This window comes from Eptatretus burgeri, chromosome 16 (assembly GCF_056783735.1).
Source record: "Eptatretus burgeri isolate ZD-2024b chromosome 16, Ebu_testis_v1, whole genome shotgun sequence".
NCBI lineage: Eukaryota > Metazoa > Chordata > Myxini > Myxiniformes > Myxinidae > Eptatretus > Eptatretus burgeri.
Window position 1 is genome coordinate 1,924,459 of NC_140976.1, and position 12,325 is coordinate 1,936,783.

Genomic DNA, 12,325 nt, shown 5'->3' on the forward strand with positions numbered 1-12,325 from the left:
CTACCGTAAAAACTTATCTGTTCCATCAAAATTGACAAAATCAAATCGGATTGTTGGATATGTTGGATATGCTGTACTTATGGACATTACGCACAGCTTCTAGGAAATGAAATTGCGAGAAAAAAATCGAGAAAAAAAACAAATAAAGAAATAAAAAGTTCAAGTGGGCGTGGCTCCGCCCACAAGGGGCGCGGGACGCCCCTCATACAAAAAGACACGACTAGACCATGATATCTAGCTTGTGTCCAAGTTTCATCAAGATCTCATCAAACGTCACGGAGTTATGCTCTGGAGAGAGTGACAGACAGACAGACAGACAGACAGACACACACAGACACAACGAAAATAGTGGTCACTGCTGGCACCCGCAAACCAATGAAAATGAAATGCCATCGGTGTGATGTATCTATCCCTAACCCTTCATCTTACCTTGTAGCCTCACCAGAACTTGCACCGAACCGCATCCTCATTACACTCTTGCCCCCGTTCTCATCCAGGGATGACAAGATGCTTTTTTCATTTATGTATATCCCAACATTACGAGGCACGTGCTTTCATGGGAATACCAAAACACCAACGCTTGAGTTATAAGGCCTGTATCATTTGCTGAACAAGTCCTAGTGTTTCTCCTAGTCTCCCCAAGAACTTGTTTTGTTGACGCTGTCTCATTTCCCCAACACCTGACTCCGTTCTTGCTCGCCCTCACCCCCGTCTCCGCTCCAACCTTTCCGTTGTTGTTTGTTTCCTCAAGATGGGGTCACAGTGGCTTCAAAGAGCAGCACCCAAAGTTGTACGAGGTTCAGGTGGAGGAGGCTGGGAGCGCTGCGGAACGAAGGATGAAATGTAAAGAACTGAAGAGGAGGGCCAAGAAGAAGAGGAAGAAATGTAAACGGCAGAGAAAACCTTCTCACTCTTCTTCTTCTGATTTTTCACTTAAGCATGCAAAGGACGAAGAAGAAAAGGGACTAAAGAGTGGAAAAAAACCAGCAAAGAGGAAAAGTAAACGGGACCGTGTAAAGAAAAAACGTCACAAGAAAGATCAGGGGATAAAAAGATAAGTGTATTTTTGTTTGAGAGGCTCTGAATATTAAATAAATTATTCTTTATTGAAACACCAATTTGTTTGTGGGTTTTTATTGTGGTGTGTGTGGCGGTGGAGAAAGGGAGGGGGAGGGTGCATGGAGGGTGGCAAGAGGTATTGAGTTGTGATGATGGATTTCGGTATGCTGGGGTTCACAATGGGATTGAGGTTCTGGGGTCGATTTACGAGATCATGTCGGGGTTGAGGTACTCTCTATTGAATGCACGAAAAACACACCTGCCTATTCTCGCTGCTCTGCTTGTCATGATGTAAGTTTTTGTTCCCTGCCCTTCCGCCAAGGTTGGAGACAGGGAACGGTAAAATGAGCTCCGTCCAACTCGTCATCTTTCCATGTATTTTTGTGTACGCAATTGTAGTATCATTTGGCAATAATAACAACGAACGTATTTCCCTCGCCCTGACTCAAGCCATCAAACTATATCCAAGACCGGAAGGGTTATGTCTATTCACGTTGCACGCACCATTGTGTCACCACCGCACTGACCATTTTCGCCGCACACGCCGCCATGTTGCTAAGCCCATTGCATGATTCATCGTGTCCTGCGTTCCATGTTTACGTGAGAAAGCGTTCACATCGACTGACTTTCACCTCAAAATTCACATTCAAGATCTCTTGAGAATTTACCACGCGAGGCGAAATATTGTTGTGGGCCGGGGTTCGGTGGCGATAAACGACCACTAGGTGGAGCAGTTGAGTCGTTTCTACCGAACACCCCGGAATTTAGGTCATGACTCGGATAAGTCCGAAAGGTCACTGGTCCCTTAGCGGACCGTGGTCACCAATATTTCAACGGCATGGGGTAGGGTTAATTGCCAAATTTCAATATACCTAAGTAACCACGCAGTCGAGCTACCGGAGAAATCACACCCTCGACGGGCTCTGTCGAACCAGGTCGCTCTGGCAACCTCGGTCCAGTATAACCAAGCAGAATTACCAGAGTCCGAAGGACCTAAATAAACAATTTACGGCACGAACGGCATTCCTACTTCTCAATACGCACCATGCTAGGCCAATGAAAGAAAGTACAGAAAACGAGCTCGTGCATTTAACAGGGGTTTATTTATAAGGGAGGGGGACACAGAGAGCAGAGTTAAACTGATTAAAAGCAATGCAGGTATGTACAAGGCACTTAAACTATTCTACTTAACGGACCGGTGCCCCCCACACACACACACACACACACACACACACACACACACACACACACACACACACACACACACACACACACACACACACACGAGAACTGGGCTGACTGGCCTTTATTGAGGCCTCCAGCTCGGAAGGAAAGGCGAGCCGAAGGCCAGGGTCTGGCGTGCACCTGCCCGCCTCGTGCGGTGTACGACGATCTGGTCACGTGGCGGGACTCAAACCCCCAGCTTTCACGCAGCGCCAAGCACCAGGGACCGTGCTCTCCAACCGGCCACGCACCAATCAACCAAGACCAAGGAGAAGATCAGAGATGCTGATGGCCCAGGACCAGACGAACCAGCCAGCATCAAGACCCGCGACCCCCAAGACGACCAACCTCCCCAGCCTGGCGTTCCTTCATATCTTTCTTGTCCGGGGTGTCTTGTCTTGTCTGAGGCGATCTCCACCCTCATTGGCCGGGGGTGTCGTGGGAAAGTCGCCCTCTGTGGCCATCTCAACCCTCATTGGCCAGGGGTGTCGTGGGAAAGTCGCTCTGTCGCAATCTCCACCCTCATTGGCTGGGGTGTCATGGGAAAGTCGCCCTCTGTGGCCATCTCAACCCTCATTGGCCGTGGTGTCATGGGAAAGTCGCCCTCTGTGGCCATCTCAACCCTTATTGGCCGGGGTGTCGTGGGAAAGTCACCCTCTGTGGCCATCTCAACCCTTATTGGCCGGGGTGTCGTGGGAAAGTCACCCTCTGTGCGTGATTGGACAAGGGGTGTAGTCGGAGCCGAGACGATGAAAATCTCCACCCACGTACGTGGTCGAACGCACGTGGGCAATGGCCTCGGTGTGCGAAGTGAAGTGAAGGAGATTTGTTGTAAAAAAAAAAAACTAACCATAAAGAAACTTCGCAGTGCACACATGTAATTCCCGTTAGACCCAGGTAGGGGACCCTAACCATAAACACATACTTATCGAGATAACTAAACTTGGGGACTGCTGTCTGTTTGTAAATGGCTTCCAAATCCGTAACAATATATCTGCTACAACTGGGCCTCCCAATATGGCGCTGGTCTTGGTGAAAGGCAAGCTAATGCTCACGTGGTACAGCAGGTGAGTATACTACAAAGCAGTGAAGACCAATGGAAATTTGGTTCATCGGACCAACGTGCCCACTCGTCTCTGATTAGGAATTCACCAAACTTGTTTGTTTTGATCACCACGTGGCAAGAAGATAAGACACCAGTCTAATTTTTGCCTCCACCCCATGGGGCCCTGTAGCGGGATCAAAAGGTCAAAAAACAAAAAAAGCAATGATGGACACGTTTTTCAACGTCTCTGTACATGAAATCAACATTGGGGGATGCAGGAAATATGTAATGATTTTTGGGATTTGAACCCCGGTTCATGTTCCAGGGGTGGGGACTTAGGGTCACGGGTCAAAACGGAAAAAAAAACAACTAAAAATATGATATTACATCATTTCTCGTGGAACTTTTTACCATCTTTTTAACGTAGTGTTGGCTTAGTGGCTAGGGTGGCTTGTTTAGGATCTCAGGGTCCTTAGTTTGAGCCCAGTGGCGTATCCGAAGGATTGCAGGGTGAAAGGCCAGACACCACATAAGTCGAAGCTCCACGTTTATTCCACAGGGAGGCGCACACTGCGCATGCACTTGGTGGTAGCTTCACAGAACATGACAGCATTTCCCTCCAAACAAAATCTTGCACAACATTATTCCCCCAACAACACTAATACAACAGTGCTAGGAACAATCACAAATTCAACCGCTCCGATGCCTTGCATGTGCGAGCAGAGCGTCGCAAGATGGGTGATTGTTCTTGTGAAACACCGACAGCGGTTGCTTCAAGAGGAGATGGAGAGGAAGGAGGAGGAGCAGGCTCCACCACACCACTATCGGGCTCGGACTCGGTGGGCTCAGGCACTTGGCTCACAATCGGAACAGACACCAGGGAATCACCCTCAAAGGGCTGAATATCGTTTGGAGGATTGGGGTCACAATACCTCAGGTGGAGCTGGTCAATATGTTTACGTACTGTATGTCCATTGAACAGTTCCACAACAAATAGAGTTGCCAATTCGATTTATAACACTACCAGTGAGCCATTTCCATCCACGTCCGGGATTCAGCACAAAACAGGATCAAACACATTGATGGCACGTGGAACTGAGGTCCTGTCATGGTACCACTTCTGTTTAAAGTGGTGGTCCGCAACCCTGGACGAATAATCCGGATGAATCAAGTCTAAGCGTGTCTTTAGCATTGGACCAAACATCATTTTGAAACACCACAACATTTGGAATTGCTTTCAGCAGATTCTCCATATTGCGTTGAAATATAGCAGCGGCTGATTTGATTCCAAAAGGACAGCGGTTAAAAACAAACAACCCCTTGTGAGTGTTACAACATGTATACTTCTTGGAGTCCTCATCAAGCAACATCTGAGTATAAGCAGATTCCAAATCCTGGCAACTAAACTTCTTTCCACCAGAAAGCATCGCAAACAAATCATCTGCCTTGGACAGAGGATAATGGTCCTGTTTGGAATACCTGTTAATTGTTGTTTTGTTATCACATCAAATCCGAACACTACCATCTGACTTTAATACAGGAACAATTGGACATGCCCAATCACTGAACTCAACAGGACTGATAACATCTTCCATCTGCAGGCGGTCGAGCTCTGCCTCGATCTTTGGACGCATCATGTCAGGTACAGATCTCGCTTTACAAAAGATTGGCTTAGCACTGTCATCCACATCGATTTTGGCTTTCACACCTTTAAAGGTGCCACCACCACCTCCAAACAATGAGGGGTATTTGTCAAGAATGGCATTGTGATCAACATCACAAGCCATCAATTTGATTACAGGCCAATCGAGTTTGATGACTTCAAGCCAATTACGCCCAAACAAGTTGGCCAATTTCCCTGAATGATCCACAAGGGTAGTTTCCGTAACACATCATTGAAGGTGTCCTTCACCTCCGCACTACCAATCACAGGTATCAGTTCATTGGTGCAAGTTCTCAACTTGGCGTTCACCAGTCTGAGTACTGGTCTCGCTGTCTACTGGCTAAACAACCTATTGAAAGTTTCGGAACTCATGATTGACTGGCTGGCCCCGGTGTCTAGCTCCATCTCCACGGCAATGTCATTCACCCTGACATCCACAATGGGTTTGCTTTTATCTGACATACTGAGCAAATCATGCTCCTTTGAAGCAGGAGGTATTGCTTCACCACCGGTCACTAGCATGGCTAAACCGATCATGTGGCGATTCGTACCGTGTTGGGATGTCTGGCAACACATTTTTGCCTAGATGGCCAAGTTTTCCGCAGTTATGACAGGAGCAGTGTTTGAAACGACACAGGTGGGGTAAGCGCCTGTCCCCACAATGCCAACACGGTTTACCTGTTGGAGAACCCGACGATCCACTGCTCTGCTTTCGCACAGATGAGTTCGCATTACAGAACAAGGTGATGTGTTGAGCAGATCTGTGAAATTGAGGATAGCTGGGCTTCACAGCTGATGATGATGAGCTCAGTTTGTTCACATAATTGCATGAGCTCGGCTGGGAGTCTCGCTCTCTGCCGCTGATAACACTCAGCCCTTCATCTGTCGTCGTGCAGGCAGTTGCGATTGACATAGCTTTAGTCAAATTGAGATCGGGAATAACCAACAATTTCTGGAGGATCATCTCCTTATTGATGCCAATAACGAAAACATCTCTCAACAACATCCAATGTGGCACTGAATTCACAATGTTCAGCCAATCTGCGAAGGTCAGCAACAAACTCAGACATCGACTGACCTTCCTTCCTTCCTCCCATGAGTGTAGAACTTGTACCGGGACACGATTTTCCTGGGTTTTGGCTTGTCGTGTCGCCACAATCTCGACCAGTTCATTGAAGGTTTTGTCCTTCGGTTTCTCAGGAGTAACCAGATCCGTCATCAGGGCATATGTTGTTTTGCCACACACTGTGAGCAGAACGGCCCGGTGATGATCAGCATCTTTTGCCGCCGCCATCTTGTTAGCGATGAAGTATTGTCCCAATCGATCAGCAAAGTCTTCACAGTCCTCATCTGGCTGGTACTCCACCAGAATCCCCACAGACACCATAGTGAGCAATGCCAACTTGGCAAAGCACTAAACTCGTCGCCAATTGTGGCGTATCCAAAGGATTGCAGGGTGAAGGGCCAGACACCACATAAGTCGAAGCTCCACCTTTATTACCCAGGGAGGCACACATTGCACGTGCGCGTGGCAGTAGCTTCACAGAACATGACACCCTGAACTAACCCCCATCATCTCTTATGCTATGCACATTCCTTTTAACAAGATGTACAGGTAGTGGCCAGAAAAATGGAAACACCTGGGTATATGATGGATACCAAGTATATTGAAAGCAACGGCCTCCACACAGGTGTGGCCCATGTGATAATTAAGCAAACTAGCAGATACCCGTCTACGACGGGTATGGGGGACAGGACAGGTCACAATACTCGGTTAGGGTAGTTTCTTTGGATGTTTTGTGCCACATTCAACGGCTCAGTTCATATTGGTGGCACGTCTGGGTGCCCATGGTAGCGTTTGAGACCGGTCGCTTTAGATTATTGGCCTTCACACATAGTGCCGGATGAGTAACACGAGCGATTTGACATATTCATCGTTTCTATATTACCTCCATCAACAGATTAACAACATGGCAGGATAAAAGTCGTAAATGCTGAGTTGAACAAACGTCCTGAACTCATGGACTTAGCTACGTAAAGCATGTCGTCTGGGACCCGGCCATCTGTTTGCCGCCGAATGCTGCTAATTGTGACGTCATTGATTTCCTCTTTGAAAGTTCTATCTATATTCAATTTTTTGAATCTGCTATCACCTGCGGAAATACATGGAACACATAATGTGAAGATTTTGGAACTATGAACAGAATATGTTCGGAGAAAAGTGTGTTCGAAGTTCCAGGCTTCCGCCCATTTTTTTATGATTACATCCCGACATGCTTGGGATCATGTATAAAAATGCTGCACAGGCCTGGTTACCAATAATTATGGCTAGCAAGGCTGCAAGTGGAGACCTCAGCGACTTTGAAAGAGGAGTCATCGTTGGGACCGTGTTTGGCAGAAACTTCAGTGACAAAGACAACTCAACTTGCTGATGTTTCACAAGCAACGCTATTTAAGATGATGTCAGCATGGAACTCCGAGGGAAAGAAATCATCAGCAAAGGGCAACAGTGGGTGGAAGTGCAGACTCCAGGATCATGGTATTTGTGTATCAATTTGAAGTGCAATGCGAAGCAGGCGAGCAACTGCAGATCAATTGAGTGTAAATTTCAACCTGGGGCGTAAACAGCTAGTTTAAACAAAAATAGTTAGGTGACAACTCCTCATAGCGGGATACCATAGTCGGGTTGCAGTACAAACACCGCTCATCACACCTGGCAATGCATGTTTGCAAGTCCAGTGGTGTAAAGAGCACAAGCAATGGAATACTGAGCAGTGGAGAAATGTGATATGATCAGACGAATCATCCTTCATCATGTTCTCAACAAACAGACGAGTGCATGTGTGGTGCCAACCTAAACAACTCTACAACCCTGATTGCTTGGTTCCAACAGTGAAGGGTTCTGGTGGTTCTGTTGTAGGGTACATTTTCCTGGTATGGTTAGGGTGCAGTCAATTCTCTTTGAAGGCACGGTCAATGCCAATCACGACTTAATTGTACTGACTGATCATCTTCACCCCATGTTGCAGCGTTTCTTTCCTGCCATGTGGGGTGTCTTCCAGGATGATAATACCCCCATCCACAGAGCACGTGTGGTCACCCAATGGTTTGATGAGCATGATACTGATGTTATCCATATGTCATTGCTTTCTCAGTCACCGGATGTGGACTCAATCGAGCATTTTTTGGATATTCTGGAATGAGGCCTGAGACAGCGTTTTCCACCTCCATAAAACGGGAGTGAGTTGATTAACTTTCTCATGGAAGAATGGTGCCGCTTCTCTCCTGTAGAATTCCAGATGCTGGTGGACTCTATGCCATGGCGCATACAAGCCGTAAGGGCCACACTTGGTGGCCCAACGCCCTATTATGTGACTTTACATTGGTGTTTCCATCTTTTTTTGTCAACTACCTGTTGCTAAACTAGCTACGTCCCCACTGCCTGTGTATCGTCTCTAACCCACCATGTCCCGAACATTACTCTGAGGCTATTAGACCGGCATCCCAGACCATCGAGCTCCAACGAACGAGGTCCCAATGATGCACTCACAGGATGTTGGAAACCTCCCTGTAAGCTTTAAAAATGTACGTCTGCCAAGGAATAGTGGGTGGCTTTAGCCCCCAGCTGGTCAAAATCAGCCCCACAAAAGGCACTCGATCCAATGGAGGAGGTCCTAAATGAAACTCGCTCAGAATGAAGTATGGAGGTCCTCTGAATATGGTATGGCCACAAACAGACATTTTGGGGAGTTGCATCACCACGGCAGATGCTCTTAAAGGAGCCCCAGATGACCACTTCCAACAGGGGCTCTGGATCCAACAAGCATTCTGTGCCAATGAAACCGGCTCAGAATGAAGCTGTGAAGCCCTATGAATATGCTATGAGCTATATGACCATTAGCAGACATTTTCCGGGTTGGCATTATCCCAGCAGATGCTCATAAATATAAGTGAGTTAAACTGAGATCAGACTTTTGGCAAATGACCAGTCCATTAAGAGGAGCATTTTTCTGAGCCCAATCTTCCATCCATTCATTGAAAAGTTTTTCCTTCCATTCTCTCTAAAACAGGCTCATGTCTGCCAATAAATTACACTTTCACATTTAAAGGTGCAGTAGCACTTACACTCACCTGTAATTTGTCCTCACTTTCTTTAATGTACCATATGGTTAACTTGTTAATAACATACAGCTTGCATGCTGACACATCACTTGCACCAATTCCAAGTTTGTCTTAAGCCATCTTTTCCGTTAATGGCTTCACTTTGTGCTTTTTCCTGAAGGTGTCTTCATTACCACATGACGCGTTTTGGTGCTGCAGGGTTCTTGGGGATTCGCTTACGGGCCGTCCTGCGACCTTCACCGTGCCCGCTCTCACACCGTGGGAATTTCTCAAACCACTTATGCTGACGAGTCATCTCACAGCCTTTCCTTCTCCCACTTTCACACCGTGGGCTTCCCACACTCACAAACCACCTCATGACCATTCTCACACCATTTACACATATGGGACTTTCCTCAATCTTTCACACACTGAACTCGCGCACGGGTTGTCCCACGTCTTCCACACCACTTACGCAGAGGGGCCGTCCTGCCACCTTCATCAAGCCCACTCTTTCACCGTGTGACATTCTCACTCAACACACGCTCATGAGCCGCCTCGTAGCTCCTCGCACGCCATTTATTCACACCGAACATCTCGCGACCTTTTTCACTCCATTCATGCATGCATTCCACCTCATGACCTTTCACACACTGAACTCACTCACGAATTGCATCACAGCCTTTCTGACTCCATTCATGTACATGGTCCACCTCACGACCTTTCACACACTGAACTCGCACACGAACTGCATCACAGCCTTTCTGACTCCATTCACGTACACGGTCCACCTCACGACCTTTCTGACTCCATTCACGTACATGGTCCACCACACGACTTTTCACACACTGAACTCACTCATGAACTGCATCACAGCCTTTCTGACTCCATTCATGTACATGGTCCACCTCACGGCCTTTCTGACTCCATTCATGTACATGGTCCACCTCGTGACCTTTCACACACTGAACTTGCACACAAACTGCGTCGCAACTTTTCTGACTCCATTCACGTACATGGTCCCCCTCACGACCTTCTGACTCCATTCACGTACATGGTCCCCTCACGACCTTCTGACTCCATTCACGTACATGGTCCCCCTCATGACCTTCTGACTCCATTCACGTACATGGTCCCCCTCACGACCTTGTGACTCCATTCACGTACATGGTCCCCCTCATGACCTTGTGACTCCATTCACGTACATGGTCCGCCTCACCATCTTTCTCACACCAAGAGACTTTCACATGCTCACAAGCCGTCTCTCGGAGGTCCCGCGGCCCCTCAAGCCATCTCCACCAGCACCGGGTGCAACGCTCGCTCGTGTCCCACATCTCGGTTTCCGTTGAGATTTTGTAAACCCGACTAGCGACCAATTTAAAACCTCTCGATCTTCCGTTCACGAGTGAACCCCGTCGTGTTTACCACATGACCCGTGTTTAGCACGCAGACGGCTTTTGGACCAGTTGAGCCTCCATTTTTAATCTTTATAATCCGCTACTCATGCGACCGAAACACGCCATTGGACACCGTTTTAATCCGTTCATGCTCCGGTAATTGACCCGCATGGACCATCGACATGGCGGCCCTTCCAAGCAATCGTCCGCGCTTGGGCTGTGAGCCTGCACGTTCTATGCACGCAATCTCCAATGTGCCGAGCTTTACACGCGGAACCTCGTGGAGTCGGTACGGATTTCAACTTTTGTTGTTTTAGCTCCCCGCACACAGGACCAGAACACGCTGGCATTTCAAATTTCCCCGCTCGAGTAGCTCACTTGTCCCGTCTATGTCGGTGCACGTTCCGTGCTCTCTTGCTCGCCCATGCGTTCTGTGCTTCACACACTCCGATACACTTGTGCTCGACGCACACGGCACACCAAGGAACTCCAGGTTCTTTATCCCCCCCGAGCAAAACACGCACTCCTTCGCACACCCCACCGGATCGGCCTCACCCTTACTGGGCTCACCTCGTTGTCATGCACCTCGAGGGCTCATATCGTTCCCACATGTACCTGTAATGCGCCACCTTGATCTCCGCACATTCTAAATGTCCTTCATGAATTTTATTTACCTCTTCCCCATCTCTATTTGTTCCTTCTATTCTATTCCCATAACCTGCTTTATTTACCCCTTTAATTTCCCAGCCCGGGATATTAAATCTCCCAATGTTTGTCCCATCTCTACTTCCTTTTGTTGTTGTTGAACTTTGCCCGAAACAAGACTGAGAGCCACAAGATGTGAAGGGTTACTGAGAAAAAGAAGAAAAGGAAAAACTGGAAAACCTTTATCTAGTCCTGAAACAAGGAAACCTCAATAAAGGACCACCATGCAGGAGGAGGGGTGGGGGGTCATCAAAATGAACACCAATTACTGCACCGTCGTGCCAAGAAGGAAGACACACACACATATATATATATATATATATATATATATATATATATATATATATATATATATATATATATATATATATATATATATATATAGTTCCGGTTCTGGAAACCGCATCCGTCCAACACCAATAGCAGCCAACATACAGTGGTCCCCAGGCAGCTATTTCATTGGTGTACGTTCAGATAGTCCCTTCCTTCTTGTCAAGTGGGTCGAACGGGACAGTGCGTTGTGTGACTCTCACAGCTGGGTCTCTCTGAACTTCATTCCTATTCTTTTTTCTCTATTCTTGAGGTAAATCCAAGCAAGGGGCCCTCGCAAGGCCGCAGGCATTATGTTCGGACTCCCTTCTCGTAAGAATGCATCCTCGCAGAAGAAATACGAATAAAACACCAACCGCTCACGCTGTGCGGAGCGCGTGCCCCACAACGACGGCCCCCATCCACTGTTCAGGCGATAGGAAGGATAACCAACCCAACGGCGCGCTGCAGGAATGCCGAGGAAGTAGACTGAGGAAGTAGACGGAGCGCACACCAAGTGCTAACAAATTACAGTATGCACGCGGTGCACTCTTCTTCAATCCGAATCGCCATCTAATAATTAAATACAATCCTTTCCCTCAATTCCCTGACACAGATCAGTGCTGGCACTGTACACATGACACCGCCTTTGATAAATGGCCACGTGCTTAATGGCGAAGGACCCACTTGCAGTCCCTGGATAATTTATTATCGCACACGGAGCAAGGTACGAATGGCACACGTCGTGTTCGGGTGTGCGCATGCGTTACCATAGCATCTTACCGTCGGTCTTCACTGACCACTGCTGCCGCGGGTGTCTCT

General features: G+C 47.7%; 2 protein-coding genes across 4 annotated transcripts in view; one reads left to right on the top strand and one right to left on the bottom strand.

Moving 5' to 3' along the window:
- The window catches only part of RBM42 (RNA binding motif protein 42), a 67,491-nt gene that overhangs the window by 31,692 nt on the left and 23,474 nt on the right, over positions 1 to 12,325 (bottom strand). The gene's annotated exons all lie outside the window — the stretch shown is intronic.
- LOC147010324 (uncharacterized) overlaps positions 1 to 12,325 on the top strand; it is an 87,492-nt gene that overhangs the window by 416 nt on the left and 74,751 nt on the right. The gene's annotated exons all lie outside the window — the stretch shown is intronic.